At 38.7% G+C, this 6,680-nt stretch overlaps 1 long non-coding RNA gene across 1 annotated transcript; it reads left to right on the top strand.

Moving 5' to 3' along the window:
• Window positions 1-2,707: 2,707 nt before the first annotated feature.
• LOC125612857 lies at window positions 2,708-5,866 on the top strand. The gene is made up of 2 exons (XR_007343331.1): window positions 2,708-2,788; window positions 5,649-5,866. It is a non-coding gene; the product is annotated as an uncharacterized LOC125612857 (long non-coding RNA).
• The last annotated feature ends 814 nt before the right edge of the window (window positions 5,867-6,680 follow it).

Raw genomic sequence — 6,680 nt, 5'->3', positions numbered from 1 at the left:
TGCTGATAAGTCCAAAGGGATGTGTCCCCATGGCCTTAGGCAAAGCAGAAAAGCTAGAGGAGCCTGGATTTGCAGAGCAAATGGAAAACAAGCAGCAGGTGTTTGAATTTCTGTTCTAATCCTAACATGTGTACATATATATATATATATATATATATATATATATATTTTTTTTTTTTTTTTTTTCTTTTAAATAAAAGCTGTAAATTTCTTGTTTAAGTGGAATGTAATTGGGATTTTTACTTTCATTTTGGTACATCCCTGAGGGGAAGAGCAAGCACCTATCATTGGGAGACATTTTTGAATTTTTATTGATGTTGAGGGGTATGAACAGATACCATTGACAGAACTAGAAAACACAGTCCTAAAATTTATATGAAAAAGACCTAGAACAGCCAAAGCAACTCTAAAGCAAAAGGAGCAATGCTGGAGGCATCACAATACCCAATTTTAAATTATACTACAGAACTATAGTAACAAAAAAGCACATAAACCAATGGAATCAAATAGAAAACACAGCGGCAAATTCACACAGATACAGTCATCTGATTCTTGACAGAAGTGCCAAAGACCTCTATTGGTGCTGGGAGAAATGGATATCCATATGTAGGATAAAACTAGATCCCTGTCTGTCACACTGCACAAAATTCAACACAAAATGGGTAGAAGATGTAGGAATCAGACCAGAAACTTTCCAACTGCTACAAGAAAGCAGAAGGTCAACATTCTGACAAAAAGACTCAGGAAATGACTTCCTCAGTAAGGACTCCTAAAACTCAAGGAGTAATACCAAGAATTAATAAATGGGATGACATCAAATTAAAAAGCTATCATGGGCCTTTATCCTGCAGGTATTTGGAAACTGTCACAAATAAGGAAACTATACAGCAAAGGAAACATCTAGGAGCATGAGGAGAAAACCTACAGAGAGAGTGAGGGTGCATGGATTGCTAGAGGATGATGACTTCAGTTCTTTTGGATAAATACCGGGGAGAGGAATGTCTGGGTCACATGGTGGTTCCATGCCTACTCTTTTGAGGAAACCCCATCCTGATTTCCACAGTGGTTGTACTAATGTAAGGTCACACCAATAGTGTGTAAGTGTTCCTTTCCATTCACATCCTTGTCAGCATTTATTTATATTCTTGAGGGCTGCCATTCTAAGTGGTGCGAGATGAAATTTCAGTGTAGTTTTAACTTGCATTTCCCTAATTGCTAAAGATGCTGACATTTTTTTTTAAATATGCTTGTTGATCATTTGTATTCCTCTTTTGAGAACTGTCTGTTTAATTCATTTGCTCATTTATTGACTGAGTTACTTGTTGGTTTTGGTGGTAAGTTTTTGGAATTATTTATATAGTCTAGATATTTATCCTTTGTCAGAAAAGTAGTTGGCAAAGATTTTTTTCCTATTCTGTAGGCGCCCCCCTCCCGCTTTTTTTTTCTGTTGGAGCAGAGAAAAAAATTTGATTGAAATCATTTAAATTCCTAAAGCAAGGATTAAGATTGAAATCATGGTTTTGAAAGCCTGTGTTTTTGAAATTTCCCAAGCAGACTCTTTGAGGTCAATTTCTTCCAACTAATAGTTATGGTATATCTGTGAAGCCTCAAGCAAGACAATGAGCCTTTGGCACTATTTATTTTTACCAAAAGAATGGGGGCTTACCCCACAGGGAGGCCTTGCTGAAGGATGGTGCAGAGAAGCAAAGATTGCTTTAAAGAAATCTGGGGTAGTGTTGGAATAGCAAGTCTTTCAGTTTAGAAGTGGGCTTCCTTTGTAGGTGTGGCCAAGAAGTGACAGGGAAATTATAAAACCCAATGAATATAGACAACAGAAACAATCCAAAAGGTAGCTTGTATTCACATGATAAAATTAAAATTATCAATGCAAAAATATTTAGAAGGTATGCAGTTTAGTTTTTTAACAGAAGACAGCCTTATAGTTTGCATAGGAAAATTTTGGCTAAATGAATAGTTTAAAGTCTGGTGTTTTACAAAAATATCAGACCTAGTCATGTTGGTTCACAATGTTGAAGTGAAGTTTTTTTTTAATTTTAATATTTATTTTTTAGTTGTAGTTGAACACAATACTCCTATTTTATTTATTTATTTTTATGTGGTGCTGAGGATTGAGCCCAGGGCCTTGCCTGTGCTAGGCGAGTGCTCTACCACCAAGTCACAACCCCAGCCCCTCAAGTGAACTTGATTTTGGCTCTGAAAAACAGCTTGCTTAGTTAACATGGGGGTGGGGGGAAAGCTACACCCTGGAATAAAATATTGAAAAAGGGATGTTTTAACAACATCTTGGAGAAGGAGGACAGAAAAGCACATATTATGAATTTTATTATTGTAAAAAAAAAAAATGTTGATTTATTTGTATTTTGTTCAGGTCTCCTCAGTGAGTTTGTGTGGAAATAAATGATAACTGCCAGTGGGAACATGGCATTAAGCTATCTGAGTGGCTTGCATCCAAATGACAATGGGATCTGTTGAAGAACAAGAAAATCTTCTTACTTGACAGGCTTTAGGGTTTTTATTGTGGCTCTTGTTGAATGTGTGGGTGCTGGCAGGAATTTCAATTACTACATTGATTTCTGGGCTTGACTTGATGGACCCTGCTGGCCTGGCATTTGGGTGCTCTTTTCTTTTCCAACCGCTTCATGCTGTGGTACTGTGAGAAAGAGTGCCTCGTGTCCATGTTTTTTTTTTTTCAGAAAAGGATATGAAGCCTTCCCAAGGGAGGCTGGATCTGACCTGTGATGAACCAGAAGCATGTGACAATGATATGGTCAGTAATGTCCACCATGCCAGGTGGTTCTCTTTGGGACTTGTCTTGAGATGGACGAGACTTTCAGTTTCGACTTTGTTGGATTCTCTGCTCTGGTTGTTTGGAAACGTATGGGGCGTTACAGCAGTAACTCACAGCTGTCCACGTGGAGTAGTGTGGGATGGAAAATTGAGATGAGAGCTGGTAGGGAATATCTTGAACGACTGTGGAGCTTAGTGGAAGCTGTTTGCTGCACATAAAAAGAATAGGAGGAAGGGGACAAGGATTGAATGAGGAGGTAGAAAATAAATATGTGTGGGTAAGTGACCCAGAAAAATGAATTCCTGGTAGCAAAGGACACATGCATAGTAACTGACCTTGAAGTTTGTCTAACTCACTGAGACTGATCATGAATGTCTTTTTTGGTCAACTTTGCTATGGGGTTGCCATGTTCCCAAGTGCTGGTGTTAGTCAGCTTTTCATCATTGTGACCAAAATACCTGACAAGAACAACTTACAGGTGCTAAAGTTTATTTTGACTCATGGTTTCAGAGGTTCAGTCCATGGTCAGCCTGCTTTATTGCTCTGTGCCCAAATGAAGCAGAACATCATGGCTGAAGGGTGCGGAGTTGGAGAGGGAGGAGCACTGGTCACTATAGGGAAGTCAGGAAGGAGAGAGAGAGGGGGTTGGGTGAGGTCAGGAAGCAGCTGCAGCAAAAAAGCATACTTCCCAGGCATTCCCCCAAAGACCCACCTCCAGACACAGCCCATGTAACTAGGGTTACCACCCAGTTGGTCCACTCAAACTATCAATCCACTGATTAGGTTACAGCTCTTATACTCTAGTTATTTCCTCTCCTGCATTTACACCGGAGCTTTGGGGGACACTTCAGAGCCAAGCCATAATAGCTGGTAAACTACTTCATGACAGCCCTCTTTTTTTTATGCCTAGCCAGTCATTTTCAGAGCTATCTGTTTGCCTTAGTTCCTGGAATGTCTGAAGTATTTCATAATCATTTCTTGAATACATGAATACTTTAAGTATTTTACACTGCATTTGGCAATTGGGTTACATAGGTGGATAGAACCACATCACAGAGAAAAGAAGAGGTTAGACAGAAAAGTCTTACAAGAGTCATGGTACTTAACTAGCTGGGTAGATGGTGTACACCTGTAAACTCAGAAGCAACAGAGGCTGAGGCAGGAGGATTGCAAGTTCAAAGCCAGCCTCAGCAACTTAGCAAGGCCCTAAACAACTCATGGAAATCCTATCTCTAAATAAAATATAAAAAGGCTGGGGATGTGGCTCAGTGGTAAAGCACCCCTGGGTTCAATCCCTGACACACACACACACACACACACACACACACAAAAGTCATGGTATAATGGCAAGAAGAGAGCAGAGAAGTACACAGGACACATGTATTTTTTGGCCTGGTTGTGACACCAATAGGCTTTGTGACTTTAGGTGATATAATTACTTTAATTCTCCTTTGGAAAGTCAGGGAGCTTTACTTGAAAAGAAATATTAAATATTTTATTTGAAAATGAATATAAAAATAAATAATAATAAAATTTAAAAAGCTTTTGAAATGATACTTGATATATACTGAGTTGAAGGGTAGGAAGTCAAGTGGAATTAGTTATATATGGGTACTCTCTAAAAAGAGACAATCAGTTGTTCACTGGAAAATGTTTCTTTTTTTTCTTAATTCTTCTTTTTTTAGTTGTAGATGGACACAATACTTTTATTTTATTTATTTTTGTGTGGTGCTGAGAATTGAACCCAGTGCCTCACAAATGTGAGAGGAGCACTCTACCACTGAGCCACAGCCACAGCCCTGGAAAATGTTTCTTTTACATCAATTTTTCCCATGTTGAAATTGGTTCTGCTGGCATCATACACCTGAGAGGCAGTTGGCACATGGGAAACATCGGAGTTTTTGGAGACAATCTTGGATTCTATACTTTAGACATGTTGAGGCACACCAATTATGAGAAGAAAAGTGATTATTGGACTCATATGAGGATGATCACTCTGGGGGAATGAGGAATGAATTTTAGCCACTTAGAATTAGTGCTCCCTCCAAAAGGCGTCTGAGGGATCTGGGTTTTTTTGCAGAGAAAAGAGAAAAATCCATTATTTTGTACAATTAATATGCATTAATAATCATAATAAGAAAGAAAAAAATTTACAGCACAGAAATATTTCCCACTAGATGGGGAAAAACACTCCAAGTTTGCACATTTAAATCTACTGAACATGAAATACAAGCTCAGTACCTTTTTTTGGGTAATGTTTTAAGATTTTTAGTAAATAAGAGAGCTCTCTTAAAAAATGAAAAGAAAAAAAAGGAGTTATAGAAAACTGTGTTGTTACGATTGCATTAGCTGACAAGAATAACACATGATATTGATTGGGGGTTGGTTGCTAATGTTATACATCCCCAGATAAGAATTGCCATATAAAAGGTTTTCTCAGAGGTTATTAATTTTATGGCATTAGGGAGCCTGCAGAAATCTGAGCATGAGGTCAGAACGATGCAGATATATGTGGTTTTATGCTGCATGGTTCCCTGAGCTAAAGAATTCTGTAACCTCATTTCAACTCTGGGTGTGAGCAAGTGACATTCCGAGTCCTCTCTCAGACATGTGCCTGGGTAAATTATTTACATTCTTAAAGTTTCAGTTCCTTATACAGAATTTCTGTATAATAATGCCTGAATGGCAACTGTGCTGTAAGGATTTGAGATCAGACTTGTGACATCTTTCATCCAGTGTTTAGCACATACAAGAAATTAAATAATTGGTAGATATTAATTTTGGTTGTGCAGAAAGCAATCCCCCTGCTAACAAAGTTTTTTTTTTTTTTTCCTACCAGGAACTTCTCATCTTTTTAACTGCATTAATAATAGCACCACTGGAGAGGGGTATGTCAACTGGTCCTAGTTTAAGGAGGTGAAATTGACAGTAAAGTGGCAACTCTGCCAGAAACATGTAGCAATTAAGTGGCAATTTGGTGTTCCCCATATTGTTATAATAATGTCACTGAAGGTGAGCTCAAGAAATAAAGTTGAAACTTATTTTAGATAAATGTTTTACCGATTTTTGATTGTTCTTATTTCTTTTCGTAGTCAACTAGTTTGAAAAGATTATTTTGGTATTAGAAATGGTCTGGTCATGTCCCGTGCCGTGGCCCACGCCTATAATCCTAGCAGGGTCAGGAGGTTGAGCCAGGATGATCACGAGGTCAAAACCAATTTCAGCAAAAGCGAGGCGCTAAGCAAATCAGTAAGACCCTGTCTCTAAATAAAATACAAAAAAAAAAAAAATGGGGTTGAGGATGTGCTCCTGAGTTCAAACCCCTGTACTGCCCCCGTACCACTCACAAAAAAAAAAAAAGAAGTCTGTTCAAAGGGAAAGAAACCCTTAGGGCAAAGGAATGTTCACTTCTGGGTTCTAACTAAGGTGTCTTTAGCAATCTTTTTCTTTTGAATTTAGTTTTCCTATATCTACAAAGACTGAGAAGGCTATGAAGTTGAGTGGATTAAGTTAATCTCTGAAGGCTTTAATTTCTAAGGCAGCAAGTCATGTCTCTTTTGGGCACAAAGAGATGAGAACCTCCACAAGCCAAGCGCAGACTTTCTTGAGGTTGGGATGAAGGCGCATTTACAGGCTTGAACACTAGGTGTCTCCCTCGCACTTGTTTTTAGCCGAAGGATTTAGCGATGGTGTTTGAGGCTCAGGCCTCGCGCTTGATTGACGGTTCTGAATCTTTCTCCCGCGCTCACAGTACGTTTGTTCCACTCTCCTGCTAATAACGTGCTCTCTGCACGAACCTCATTCTCCTGCCTCCATTCTCTTGTTTATTGAGGAACAGAACTCCTTGATTCTCTCCATTTCACTGCTTCCA

The sequence above is a fragment of the Marmota marmota genome, unplaced genomic scaffold (genome assembly GCF_001458135.2).
Source record: "Marmota marmota marmota unplaced genomic scaffold, marMar, whole genome shotgun sequence".
Classification (NCBI taxonomy): Eukaryota; Metazoa; Chordata; class Mammalia; order Rodentia; family Sciuridae; genus Marmota; species Marmota marmota.
The sequence above is the reverse complement of the archived record's forward strand: the minus strand, read 5'-3'. Positions and strand labels throughout refer to the sequence as shown.